The sequence below is a fragment of the Melanerpes formicivorus genome, unplaced genomic scaffold (assembly GCF_026170545.1).
Source record: "Melanerpes formicivorus ecotype bairdi unplaced genomic scaffold, bMelFor1.0.p_v2 SCAF_101, whole genome shotgun sequence".
Classification (NCBI taxonomy): Eukaryota; Metazoa; Chordata; class Aves; order Piciformes; family Picidae; genus Melanerpes; species Melanerpes formicivorus.
This window is the reverse complement of record NW_027142453.1, coordinates 2,111,050-2,125,298: the sequence shown is the minus strand read 5'-3', so window position 1 is coordinate 2,125,298 and position 14,249 is coordinate 2,111,050. Positions and strand designations below refer to the sequence as shown.

The 14,249-nt window shown below is 45.5% G+C and overlaps 1 long non-coding RNA gene across 1 annotated transcript in view; it reads left to right on the top strand.

Annotated features, from left to right (window-relative positions):
- Positions 1 to 3,511: 3,511 nt before the first annotated feature.
- Positions 3,512 to 14,249, top strand: part of LOC137455552 (uncharacterized) — a 258,251-nt gene continuing 247,513 nt past the window's right edge. Inside the window, exon 1 of the long non-coding RNA XR_010990846.1 lies at positions 3,512 to 3,613. This is a non-coding gene — a long non-coding RNA (uncharacterized lncRNA). The remainder of the gene's footprint in view (positions 3,614 to 14,249) is intronic.

Here is a 14,249-nt window from a genome sequence, read left to right as displayed (position 1 = left end):
GAAGGAGCTGGGGCTGTTCAGTTTGGAAAAGAGGAGGCTGAGGGGAGACCTCATTGGCCTCTACAACTATCTGAAAGGACATTGTGGAGAGGCTGGTGCTGCTCTCTTCTCCAGGTAATTAGTGAAAGAACAAGAGGGAATGGCCTCAAGCTGTGACTGGGTAGGTTTAGATTGGGCAGTAGGAAACATTTTTTCATGGAAAGAGTGGTCAGGCATTGGAATGTGCTGCCCAGGGTGCTGGTTGAGTCACCAACCCTGCATGTGTTTAAAGGTTGTTTGGATGTGGTGCTTGTGGTTGGACTTGGTGATCCTGAGGGTCTTTTCCAACCTGAATGTTTCTGTGATTCTGTGATAAAATGAAAATCTACAGTAATGTGTTCTAACTGCCTGCCTGTGTATCTACAACAGCATGGCACAAGAGGTAGGGAAAATAGCCCTGTTCTTCAGCAGGTTCCATCACGTTGCTGGCCTGTGGGACCTTATAGAAGGGGCTGGAGGCTCATTTCGGTGATGCATTTGGATGATTTTAAGTAGAAAAGGGTTAAGGCCATCCATAACCCAAGATACCTGAGATAACCTGATCCAATTGAAGATATCCTTGCTCAATGCCAGTGACTAGATGACCTTTAAAGGTCCCTTCTAACCCAAACCAGTCTATGATTATACCATGATGGAGAACAGGAGTTTTCTCTCAGCAAAAGTAAAGCATCACCTGTTGATAATTTCTTCTGTTCAGCTTGGAGGACACAACACTCTAGATTCCTCTGAGATCTAATCAGTCAGTGCTACTGTTGGGATTCGTAATGAGAAATTGCTGTGCTCACCTTGGTAACTCTTTTCCAACTCTGGATCATTTGTTGTCAACAGAAAGGATGAATTCTGCCTCCACTACCAAATCTGGTGGTGGGTAGGAGACCATTCTGCTAGGGCATCATATAGCTTTGCGAGAAGAGAAAAGAGAGGAGAGGAGAGGAGAGGTTCGGAGAGATTTGGAGAGGAGAGGTTCGGAGAGGAGAGGTTCGGAGAGGAGAGGAGAGGAGAGGTTCAGAGAGGAGAGGAGAGGTTCAGAGAGGAGAGGAGAGGAGAGGTTCAGAGAGGAGAGGAGAGGAGAGGTTCAGAGAGGAGAGGAGAGGTTCAGAGAGGAGAGGAGAGGTTCAGAGAGGAGAGGAGAGGAGAGGAGAGGTTCAGAGAGGAGAGGAGAGGTTCAGAGAGGAGAGGAGAGGAGAGGAGAGGTTCAGAGAGGAGAGGTTCAGAGAGGTTCAGAGAGGAGAGGAGAGGAGAGGAGAGGTTCAGAGAGGAGAGGAGAGGTTCAGAGAGGAGAGGAGAGGAGAGGAGAGGAGAGGTTCAGAGAGGAGAGGAGAGGTTCAGAGAGGAGAGGAGAGGTTCAGAGAGGAGAGGAGAGGAGAGGAGAGGAGAGGAGAGGAGAGGAGAGGAGAGGTTCAGAGAGGAGAGGAGAGGAGAGGAGAGGAGAGGAGAGGAGAGGAGAGGAGAGGAGAGGAGAGGAGAGGAGAGGAGAGGAGAGGAGAGGAGAGGAGAGGAGAGGAGAGGAGAGGTTCAGAGAGGAGAGGAGAGGAGAGGTTCGGAGAGGAGAGGAGAGGTTCGGAGAGGAGAGGAGAGGAGAGGTTCGGAGAGGAGAGGAGAGGAGAGGAGAGGAGAGGAGAGGAGAGGAGAGGAGAGGAGAGGAGAGGAGAGGAGAGGAGAGGAGAGGAGAGGAGAGGAGAGGAGAGGAGAGGAGAGGAGAGGAGAGGAGAGGAGAGGAGAGGAGAGAAGAGAAAAGAGAAGAGAATTAACCAGGTTGGAAAAGACCTTCGAGATCATTGAGTCCAACGTATCACCCAACACCATCTAATGAACTAAACCATGGCACCAAGCACCCCATCCAGTCTCTTCCTAAACACCTCCAGTGATGGTGGCTCCACCACCTCCCTGGGCAGCACATTCCAATGGCCAATCACTCTTTCTAGGAAGAACAAGCTGAAGAGGCTGAGAGCTAAGGTTCATATTCAAAGAATCTAGAAAGTCTGCTTACCAAACTCTCTTTGACACTTGGGTTTGCAAATTTAAGTTAAATAAGTACTTTAAGTTTCTCCTTAAACATAAATCCCATTGTTTTCTAAATGATGAAGGTGCAGATGTCCAGAACCTTTAGTCTGTCTTCTGTAAGGCCTTGCAAAACATTGGCATGACAGAGAATATGCTGTCCTCGAACCTGTTGCAAGACCTTGGTTTTGGCACAGTTTGTTACTCAAATATGAAGAAGCCAGGAATTAACAGAGAAACTAACAGTGGCTTGATCTTAGCAGATGGCCAGCAACAGAGAGAGACCTTTTCTTTCTGGTCATGGGACCATAGGATAATCATAGTTCCATAGTATCATTCAGGGTTGGAAGGGACCACACAGATCATCTAGTTCCAACCCCGCTGCCATGGGCAGGGACACCCCACACTAGATCAGGCTGGCCAGAGCCTCATCCAGCCTGGGCTTAAACACCTCCAGGGATGGGGCCTCAACCACCTCCCTGGACAACCCATTCCAGGGCTTCACCACTCTCATGGGGAAGAACTTCCTCGTCACATCTAGCCTGAATCTCCCTACCTCCAGCTTCATTCCATTCCCCCTAGTCCTATCACTCCCTGAGATCCTGAGAAGTCCTTCCCCAGCCTTCCTGTAGGCCCCCTTCAGATACTGGAAGGCCACAATGAGGTCACCTGGGAGCCTTCTCTTCTCCAGACTGAACAGCCCCAACTCCTTCAGTCTGTCCTCACAGGAGAGGTGCTCCATCCCTCTGCTCATCCTCGTGGCCCTTCTCTGGACACCTTCCAGCACCTCCAGATCCCTCTTGGAATAGGGGCTCCAGAACTGGAGGCAGTACTCCAGGTGGGGTCTCCCCAGAGCTGAGCAGAGGGGGAGAATTACCTCCCTTGCCCTGCTGGCCACACTTCTCCTGATGCAGTCCAGGATCTGATTGGACACGTTCCAGCACCTCCACATCATAGAATCATAGAATCAATAAGGTTGGAAAATACCTCAGAGATCAGTAAGTCCAACCTATCACCCAACACCTCATGACTAATAAACCATGGCCTCCTCTTCTCCAGGCTAAACAACCCCAGCTCCCTCAGCCCCTCCTCACAGGGCTGTGCTCCAGACCTCTCCCCAGCCTCGTTGCTCTTCTCTGCACACGTTCAAGTGTCTCAATGTCCTTCTTAAATTGAGTAGCCCAGAACTGGACAGGTTCCTAATAGGAAGTTTGGTCCTCTTCATAGGTGACAGCTATTTCAGAGATGCCCAGCTGGTAACTGAATTATCCAGTGTTTTAGCAGGGAAGTATCTTGGTATCTGGCCTGATGATTTCTTCAGGAAGACCTGTACCTTTACATACAATTTTATTTTCCTACTGGGAAGGAACTTTATGTATAGTGGATGCTGTTTGTTCTCCAGCTTAATTTTAATTTTATTCTTTCTTTTTTTTTTAACATTTAAATTATTTCTAATTCTCTCCAGAGTCATCAAACATTGCTGGAAGCTATCCCCTGTCACGGTACCCAAATGTGAATCCTTTCAGTGTGAAGATTTTGGATCATTTTACATCAAAATTTGAATACACCTCTGGTAAGCTACCTGTTCCCTACCTATCAGGTTAAACAAATATTTGCATATGTGCAGCAAATGTTGGCTTTTTAGTAATACATAACAAGATATTATAACAAGATAAGGAAAGACCTTATAGCTGTGTAGAACTACCTGAAGGGAGGTTGTAGCCAGGCGGCGGTTGGTCTCTTCTCCCAGGCAACCAGCAGCAGAACAAGAGGACACAGTGTCAAGCTGTGCCAGGAGAGGTTGAGACTGGAGGTTAGGAAGAAATTCCTCATAGAGAGAGTGATTTGCCATTGGAATGTGCTGCCCAGGGAGGTGGTGGAGTCACCATTACTGGAGGTGTTTAGGATGAGACTTGATAGGGTGCTTGGTTGCATGGTTTAGTTGATTAGATGGTGTTGGATGGTGGGTTGGATGTGATGATCTCGAAGGTATCTTCCAACCTGGTCTATTCTATTCTATTCTATTCTATTCTATTCTATTCTATTCTATTCTATTCTATTCTATTCTATTCTATTCTATTCTATTCTATCCCATTCCATTCCATTCCATTCCATTCCATTCCATTCCATTCCATTCCATATTAACTGTAACTATGATTGTAACTGCAACTATTATTTTCAACATCCAGGTTCTCAAATATGTAGGAATACATTAATAACAGTGTAGTTGACCATGTTAGTGACCTCATTCTTTCCCACTTTGCTTGCTGTAGCACAGTAAATTTGTAGTTTTGTTTCATGTATCTATCACTTAATGCTGAAAGCCTCACATTTTGAGGAATGTTAGCTGCTGGAACATGTCCAGAGAAGGGCAACCAAGCTGGTGAGGGGTTTGGAGCACAACACCTGTGGGGAGAGGCTGAGGGAGCTGGGGTTGCTTAGCCTAGAGAAGAAGAGGCTCAGGTGGGGAGGTGGGGGTTGGTTTCTTCTCCCAGGCAACCAGCACTAGAACAAGAGGACATAGTCTCAAGCTATGCCAGGGGAGGTTTAGGCTGGATGTTTGGAAGAAGTTCTTGATAAAAAGAGTGATTGACCATTAGAATGTGCTGCCCAGGGAGGTGGTGGAGTCTCCATTCCTGGAGGTGTTCAAGAGGCAATTGGACCTGGCATTTGGTGCCATGGTTTAGTCATGAGGTCTGTGGTGACAGGTTGGACTTGATGATATTTGAGGTCTCTTCCAACCTTGGTGATTCTGTGATTACACTGGGGTTTATTTTTTCAGATGAAAACCCTCTGGAAATTGGCTTCACTTCAATTTTCCATCAAAGTGTTCCATGGAAGTGGAGGATGGCCTAGCTGTGACCTAGAATGAAATCATCAGTGCAACCTGATGATTACATTTGTTGTGATATTGTACATGTTATCAGTGTGCTTCTTGTCAAAGCCCATGTCTCTAGAAATTAAAGCTGTTGCTTTCATCACTGTAACAATAAGAATAATAACAACAATTGTGGAATTGAAACTGTAACCCTCTCATTTGTTTGTGAATGGAGTGGCAGGAGCTCCAGCACAGGACAAGATAATATGGCTGTGTGAACTTTAAATATTCAGAACATGAACTTGCTTCTTTGCATTTGCAAAACGATGGGATGGAAATCTAGCAGCGTACAAAAACTAATCTAGCAGTGTGCCAAAGTAATTAAAGCAAAGTAAATAATCTCCAGTGTTCTTATTCCCCACAGAAATTGGTTAATATCTTATCTTTCCAAGCTGGTTTCCTGCTAATTCATGATGTCTTTGTAAGACTCTCCTTTCAGGCAGGCAGCCCTCTTGTTTTCCGTGGTGTGGGAATGTCTGATTGAACACATCCAAGTGCCAAGGTCTACACATTGGCCACAGCAACCCCATGCAGTGCTACAGGTTGGGGTCAGAGTGCCTGGAGGCAGCCAGGCAGAAAGGGACCTGGGGGTACTGGTAGACAGTAGGCTGAACATGAGCCAGCAGTATGCCCAGGTGGCCAAGAAGGCCAATGGCATCCTGGCCTGTATCAGGAACAGTGTGGCCAGCAGGAGCAGGGAAGTCATTGTGCCCCTGTCCTCAGCACTGGTTAGGCCACACCTTGAGTCCTGTGTCCAGTTGTGGGCCCCTCAGTTTAGGAAAGATGTTGAGTTGCTGGAAGGTGTCCAGAGAAGGGCAGCAAAGCTGGGGAGGGGTTTGGAGCACAGCCCTGTGAGGAGAGGCTGAGGGAGCTGGGGTTGCTTAGCCTGGAGAAGAGGAGGCTCAGAGGAGACCTTCTTGGTGTCTACAACTACCTGAAGGGAGGTTGTAGCCAGATGGGGGTTGGTCTCTTCTCCCAGGCAACCACCACCAGAACAAGAGGACACAGTCTCAAGCTGCACCAGGGGAGGTTTAGGCTAGATGTTAGGAAGAAGTTCTTCCCAGAAAGAGTGATTTGCCATTGGAATGTGCTGCCCAGGAGGGTGGTGGAGTCAGCATCACTCGATGTATTTAGGAAGAGACTGGATGAGGTGCTTGTTGCCATGGCTTAGTTGATTAGATGGTGTTGGGTGATAGGTTGGACTCGATGACCTCAAAGTTATTTTCCAACTTGTTTAATTCTATTCTATTCTATTCTATTCTATTCTATTCTATTCTATTCTATTCTATTCTATTCTATTCTATTCTATTCTATTCTATTCCACTCCACTCCACTCCACTCCATTCCATTCCATTCCATTCCATTCCATTCCATTCCATTCCATTCCATTCTGCAAATCAACGTTGATTTCACATTAACTCAAAATGCCTTTTTTAGAATTATTATTATTTTTAAAGCATGGCTTAACAAGTTTTTAAGTTAATTGTTTGTAGTAGGACATGAACACTATAATTTATTCGATGTGGAACAGCTTAAATCTTAGATTTTCCAAAGACACAGTCACCAGGATACACCAAAGTTGTGTGAGGAACTCACGTTTCACGCTTTCAGCAATCCTCCACTTCAGCTCAGCAGTCTCAGCCCTAGGCTTTATCCTAGAGATATGACATACACTCAGCAGGTTGCCATCTTTCATTTTTATGCAACTGGAGTGACTCCTTTGGTGTAAAATATGCAATTTCTTCTCACAAAAGGCTGATACAAGGGCCATTTGACAGGACAGGATGTTGCACTAGTACTTGAGATGCCTATCTCTGCACACAAGTCTGATGCTATACACAATGCTCACTTGGCTTCATTTGCTTATCTATTTTATGTGCATGAACAGCTGGAGATGGACATACAGAGGCTTTAGCCTTCCACAGCGCATCTACAGTACACAACCAAAAATCTATGCAGCTGTGAATGCCAGAAAGCTATCTGTATACAAGTTAATTGCTTTTTGCTTTGAATAGTTTCCATTTTTACCCTGCCATCTACATTTGCACCTATTCAGTAGTTCAATTTGGACACAGCAGGGGAACATGAGCCACATCCCAGCCCAGCTCTTCCATCTTCCAGGCCTGCCCTGCTGCAAGCCTTCCCTCAAAATCATTCCCTCCCTTCAGCATTTTTTTTTTTCCTCTGTTTGTCTCAGAAACTAACTGAGCAAACCTAAGAAGGGCTATTTTCACCAACACTTCTGTGGAGTAAATTACCAGGCTTACTGGATGACAGGAACAAAGCATGGGTTTATTTTCTGGTTTCCCAGCTCCACTTACTTTCTGGTGACAAACTCCAGCTGTCCAGAAGCAGCAAATTCAGCCCCAAGCAGGAGGAACAGCGATGGCAGACTACAAAGCACCTTCAACTGATTGCTTTGGAAACCAAGCAGCTCTTTCTTTTGTGCATTAAATCTGTAGATACACGTATGTATGCGTGTATAGTAGGTTAACAATGCAAATCAGACTCCAAAAAAGAACCCCTGACACCTACTCAAAATCTTGCTACTAATTACAGATGTGATTCAGTCCATTGATGTATTACTAATTAGCAAAAATAATCAGTTGTGTTTTCCTAGGAGGAGCAGAGCAAGGCCTAACTAGCAAAAATAAAACCAAAGTTAACACTAAACACTTCAACTTTGTGCCCTCTAAACTGGATGGGGTGCTTGGTGTCATGGTTTGGTTGATTAGATGGTGTTGGATGATGGGTTGGACTCGATGATCTCGAAGAGGACACAGTCTCAAACTGCACCAGGTGAAGTTTAGGCTTGAGGAGAGGAAAAAGTTCTTCACAGAGAGAGTTGTTAGCCATTGGAATGTGCTGCCCAGGGAGGTGGTGGAGTCATCATCCCTGGAGGTGTTCAAGAGGGGATTGGACATGGCACTTGGTGCCATGGTTCAGCTGTCATGAAGTGTTGGGTAACAGGTTGGACTTGATGATCTTTGAGGTCTTTTCCAATCTTATTGATTCTATGATTCTATCCTATTCTAAGGGTCTCTTCCAATCTGGCCTATTCTATTCTATTCTATTCTACTCTACTCTACTCTACTCTACTCTACTCTACTCTACTCTACTCTACTCTACTCTACTCTACTCTACTCTACTCTACTCTACTCCACTCCATTCCATTCCATTCCATTCCATTCCATTCCATTCCATTCCATTCCATTCCATCTTTATTAACGGCCCTATGAAAGCATTAAAATTACCTAAGTAAATCCACGATTTCCATCAAATATCATAATCTGTAGAATGAGATCTGTACATCTCATCTTAGAATGCAATTTCTGTCAGAGATTGTGTGAGAAGACTGAAGTTGCTTTACAGGCAAGCTTAGCCTTATATTGAAGGACAATGAAGTTGGTGAGGGGTTTGGAACACAAGCCCTATGAGGAGAGGCTGAGGGAGCTGGGGTTGCTTAGCCTGGAGAAGATGAGGTTCAGTGGTGATCTTATTGCTCTCTACAACTACCTGAAGGGAGGTTATAGACAGGCAGAGGTTGGTCTCTTCTCCCAGGCAGCCAGCACCAGAGCAAGAGGCCACAGTCTCAGGCTTCACCAGGGGAGGTTTAGGCTGGATGTTAGGAAGAAGTTCTACACAGAGAGAGTGATTGCCCATTGGAATGGGCTGCCCAGGGAGGTGGTGGAGTCACCATCACTGGAGGTGTTCAAGAGGAGACTTGATGGGGTGCTTGGTGCCATGGTTTAGTTGATTAGGTGAGTTGGATTACTTGATAGCTTGGATGAGATGATCTTGAAGGTCTCTTCCAACCTGGCCTATTCAATTCAATTCAATTCAATTCAATTCAATTCAATTCAATTTACCAAACCCAAAAGAAGTGCATGGAAATACTGCTAAAGAAACAAACAAAAGCAACTTCTCTGTATTTATGGAAACCATCATTGAAAAAGCCAAGGCCATGTCATCCAAATCTGTCCCTTTACACATATAAATAGAATAAAGTCTGTTAAACGCTGCTTGCTAGCTGTAAGGGGAAAAAAAACCAACAACAACCCCCCCCTGCAGTGAGTCTCTGTGGTCTTTTAGGAATAATTAAACTAAAATACTATTTGTGGTGACCTTTCTCATTTGCTTTACAGTTACTGGTCAACGGTGCAGTGTCACCCTGTGGACATGCATAATCAACTTTATTTTCCATTCTAATTGAGAAATGGGGTTGTTAACATCAAGAAACATTTAAATGAAGCTGCTCCACTGAGCTTGTTATGCCTAGCTACCTAGGATTAGGGTTTGTGATAAAATCCCCACTCTGTAGCCACCCAAAGGAGTGCAGAGCATCAATGATGGGTGGGGGACCCAAACCATCTCCTGCCCTACTTCCTCAAGCCCACAGCTGGAACTATCCTACCTACATCACACAGGGAGCCTGGAGGCACCAGGGTAGCTAGGGTAGCCCAAATAAACCCTGAGAGACATGAACCTCAGCCTTGGAGACCAGAGGTAACACACAACACCAGGAGTCCATGACAGAGGCTATTTGCTTCATCTCATAGTCTGATGCAGGTCAAAGCCTGGGGTCATGGGGGCACACTGTGAGGTGCAGAGGAAGGGCATTAGGGGATTGTGTAAGACTTAAATGTCTAAAGGAAGAACTGAAGTGCCAGCACTCTCGTACTTTCAGGTAGATGCCATACTGCCCTGCAGACTTGTATATGTCTAAGTGGTGCAACAGGTCCCAGACCATCTCCTCCTCTACAGGGGTTTCATTCAGCTGCACACCCCTATCTTCCAGCTCAGTGGCTGGGTATCTAGCAAAAAAAAAAAGGTCTTAATACCAAACACTGAGGCAAAGAAGGTATTGAATACCTTAACCCTTTCCTCATCCTTTCTCACTATGTTCCCCTCTGCATCCAACAAAGGACAGAGATTACACTTTGAAGAGCCATCAGGGCCTGATATTCAGGGATAATTAAAAGATGGAATGGAATGGAATGGAATGGAATGGAATGGAATGGAATGGAATGGAATGGAATGGAATGGAATGGGATAGAATAGAATAGAATAGAATAGGATAGGATAGGATAGAATAGAATAGAATAGAATAGAATAGAATAGAATAGAATAGAATAGAATAGAATAGAATAGAATAGAATTAACCAGGTTGGAAGAGATCTTCAAGATCATTGAGTCCAATCCATCATCCAACACCATCTAATAACTAAACCATGGCACCAAGCATCCCATCAAGTCTCCTCCTAAATGACTCCAGTGATCCTGACTCCACCACCTCCCCAGGCAGCACATTCCAATGGGCAATCAGTCTGATCCATCTCACAACAGCCTTACCCTTCACTGACTTCAACAGAGGTTAGTGTAGTTTAAAACAAGATCAGCATCAGGTCCCTGCTTCTAGCAACAAAATCATCCCACAGCAGCAAGACAACATTAGAAAATGTCATATACTGCATACACTTGAGACAATCATAGTCCTTATGCCAAGGAAACAATAAATGACTGGAGAGGATTACAGCTCTTAGCTTCAGGCTCTGCATTTCCACTGTATGGAAGAAAGATCTTCCTTTGGAATGTGGCACCTGATCCATGCTCTCCCACCCAGAGCTGTCCTGAGGGGAGAGAATAGAATAGAATAGAATAGAATAGAATAGAATAGAATAGAATAGAATAGAATAGAATAGAATAGACCAGGTTAGATGAGACCTTCAAGATCACCGTGTCCAACCCATCATCCAACACCATCTAATCAACTAAACCATGGCACCAAGCACCCCATCCAGTCTCTTCCTAAACACCTCCAGTGCTGGCGACTCCACCACCTCCCTGGGCAGCACATTCCAATGGCCAATCACTCTTCCTGTGAAGAATTTTTTTTCTAACATCCAGCCTAAACTTCCCCAGGTGCAGCTTGAGACTGCGTCCTCTTGTTCTGGTGCTGGTTGCCTGGGAGAAGAGATCAACCCCTTCCTGGCTACAACCTCCCTTCAGGGAGTTGTAGACACCAATAAGGTCTCCCCTGAGCCTCCTCTTCTCCAGGCTAAGCAACCCCAGCTCCCTCATCCTCTCCTCACAGGGCTGTGCTCCAAACCCCTCCCCAGCTTTGATGCCTTTCTCTAGTCAGAACTGGACACAGGACTCAAGGTGTGGCCTAACCAGTGCTGAGTACAGGGGCACAATGACCTCCCTTCTATTGTTGGCCACACTATTCCTCATCCAGGCCAGAATGGCATTAGCCTTCTTGGCCACCTGGGCACACTGCTGCCTCATGTTCAGCCTACTCTCAACCAGTACCCCCAGGTCCCTCTCTGCCTGGCCACTCTCCAGCCACTCTGACCCCAGACTGTAGCACTGCATGGGTTGTTGTGGCCAATGTGTAGAACATGGCACTTAGATGTAGAACATAGTGTTAGGACAAGGGGCAATGGTTTCAAATTGGAGCAAGGTAGATTTAGCTTGGGCATAAGGAAGAATTTCTTTACAGCAAGGGTGGCAAAGTACTGGAACAGGTTGCCCACAGATGTGGTTGAGTTCCTGTCCCTGGAGACATTCAATATCAGACTCGATGCAGCCCTGGGCAGCCTGATGTAGGTGGAGGTGTCATAGAATCATAGAAACCATAAGGTTGGAAAAGACCTCAAAGATCACCAACTCCAACCTATCACCCAAGACCTCATGACTACTAAAATATGGCTTTAAGTGCCACGTCCAGTCCCCTCTTGAACACATCCAGAGACAGTGACTCCACCACCTCCCTGAGCAGCACATTCCAATGGCTAATAAATCTCTCTGTGTCCCTGCTCACTGTGGGGTAAAGTGAGGGGGGAGGTTGGACAAGATGACCTTAGAGGGTCCCTTCCAACCTGATGAAATATGTGAATCTATGAATAATAAATATCAGATTGGGTCAGTGGAAACATGCATTTTTGTCTTGCATTTCTTCAACCTATTTAAAAATAAATGGATAACCAAGAACAACAACAAAGAACAACTTGCTGGAAGGTGTCCAGAGAAGGGCAGCAAAGTTGGTGAGGGGTTTAGAGCACATGCCCTATGAGGAAAGGCTGAGGGAGCTGGGGTTGCTTAGCCTAGAGAAGAGGAGGCTCAGGGGAGACCTTCTTGCTGCCTACAACTCCCTGAAGGGTGGTTGTAGCCAGGTGGGGGTTGGTCTCTTCTCCCAGGCACCCAGCACCAGAACAAGAGGGCACAGTCTCAAGCTGCACCAGGGGAAGTTTAGGCTGGATGTTAGGAAGAAGTTCTTCCCAGCAAGAGTGATTGGCCATTGGAATGTGCTGCCCAGGGAGGTGTTGGAAACCATCACTAGAGGTGTTTAGGAGGAGACTGGATGGGGTGCTTGGTGCCATGGTTTAGTTGATTAGATGGTGTTGGGTGATAGGTTGGACTCGATGATCTCAAAGGTGTTTTCCAACCTGGTTAATTCTTTAAACCAAACCAACAAAACCACAAAGTGTTTGGAATGTCTTCTTAAGATGGTCAAAATGTTTAGACCAGGCTCTCTGAAACTGTGAGGAAGCTAACTCTGAATTTCTCATGCTGGTACAAGAGCACCATTCCAGCAGCCAATTATCACTCCATGTATGTGTATCGGCTGTGAGTTGTCACCACTAATAGAGAATCTGCTCAAGAGGAACAGTTGCAGCCCTGATGTGGCCTTAATCTGAATTGACACTGTTAAGTGGAATGATTTGTCTGTAGCTTCAGGGTGGGTTATTTTTGTTGGTTCCTTTGAGTGAAAGACTCATTTGTCTGCTTTACTTTTGCTCCAGCTTCCTGGAGATGAGCGCTGTGCTCACCACTTAGTGAAACTCAGTTCTCTTGCAGGCTGTTGGAGTGCCTCCCAGGGTGCCTAAGTCTTTCCTTACCACATCATGTACAGTATGGATCTGTATATGGATTGCTCTTAATCTCTGCCTCCTCCTGCTGTGTTTTCACAGTGGTGAGCCTGGAATTGTAGGAACCATACACTTTCTCTTCCTACTTATTTCTTACCAAGCTCCCTTTCGGTGAGTAGGTACCTGGAGAGGGATGGCAAAGAGTCCACCTTGTATTCTCTTGTGAAAGGTGGGACCTAGTCTTTCAGAGAGGGATTTTCTATGGGAAAGGAAGGGTCCATCCCACCATTTCTAGGGGAATGTTGCACCTGTTTACTTGCCACTAATAAGCTTTCTCTGTGTAATGTTCTCTGGGGTGTGTGTTTCTCCCTTGATCCGCTTGAAGCGCTTCCTCACGGTTAATGATCTGAATTTGCCAAGCGCACTGACTCATTCCAGTGCTGTTTTTCATTATGCAAGCTATTAATGGGTCACTGCTCAGATGCTGGAAAACCTGTTTCAGGCTAATAGCAAGGTGCACAAGTGCCTCTCCACGGTATATTGCCTACCTGTGCACACGTGTTCTAGCTTGATAGGTGGTAGAAACTCCCATGGCAATATGGGATGCAGCATCTATGTCATTATCAGCCAATTCCTAATCTGCCTTTCATTAACACATACAACACTTCACCTTTTCTTGGAGTTTTGCACAGTGTGGCTGAAAGAAGGTGAGAGGAAACATGCTGATGTGCAGGGGAAGGTGTTGATAAGTAAGGAAATCAAATTCTTCCCAGGAGAAATAGTGTTCTGGCAGAAGAGGAAGTAATAATGCAGGACAAGGAACTCCTTTGGAGCTGCCCATGAAAATCTGGCTTTCTGTCAGAGTATTTTCCCTGAAAGTCAGTAACAATGCTGTGGAGGACTCACAATTTATGAAGACAATTCAGAGGAGAAGTGGTTGGACATAGGAATGCCTTGAAGGAAACACAGAGGGAGTTATTTGAGGTCCTAAGTTTTGACAAGTCAAGATTGCACTGTTACAGTGCACTTGAGTAATGTTTTTTTTGCTTACAGAGGGTTGCCTCCACATGCATACAGAGATTTTTAGTGGTTCCTTCAATGCATAGACAAATTGTTTGAGAATGGATAGATGAAAATGAGAGATACATCAAAGCTTGGATTTTATTTCTGATGTTCAGCCCTGTTCTGTGAGGAAAATGGAGGATAATATTTCCTGGATGTGGCAGAACTTCTAGAAGGAAATAGAATTAGAATAGAATTAACCAGGTTGGAAAAGACCTTCAAGATCATCGAGTCCAACCTATCACCCAACACCATCTAATCAATTAAACCATGGCACTAATTGCCCCATCCAGTCTCTTCCTAAACACCTCCAGTGATGGTGACTCCACCACCTCCTTGGGCAGCACATTCCAATGGCCAATCACTCTTTCTAGGAAGAACTTCTTCCTAACATCCAA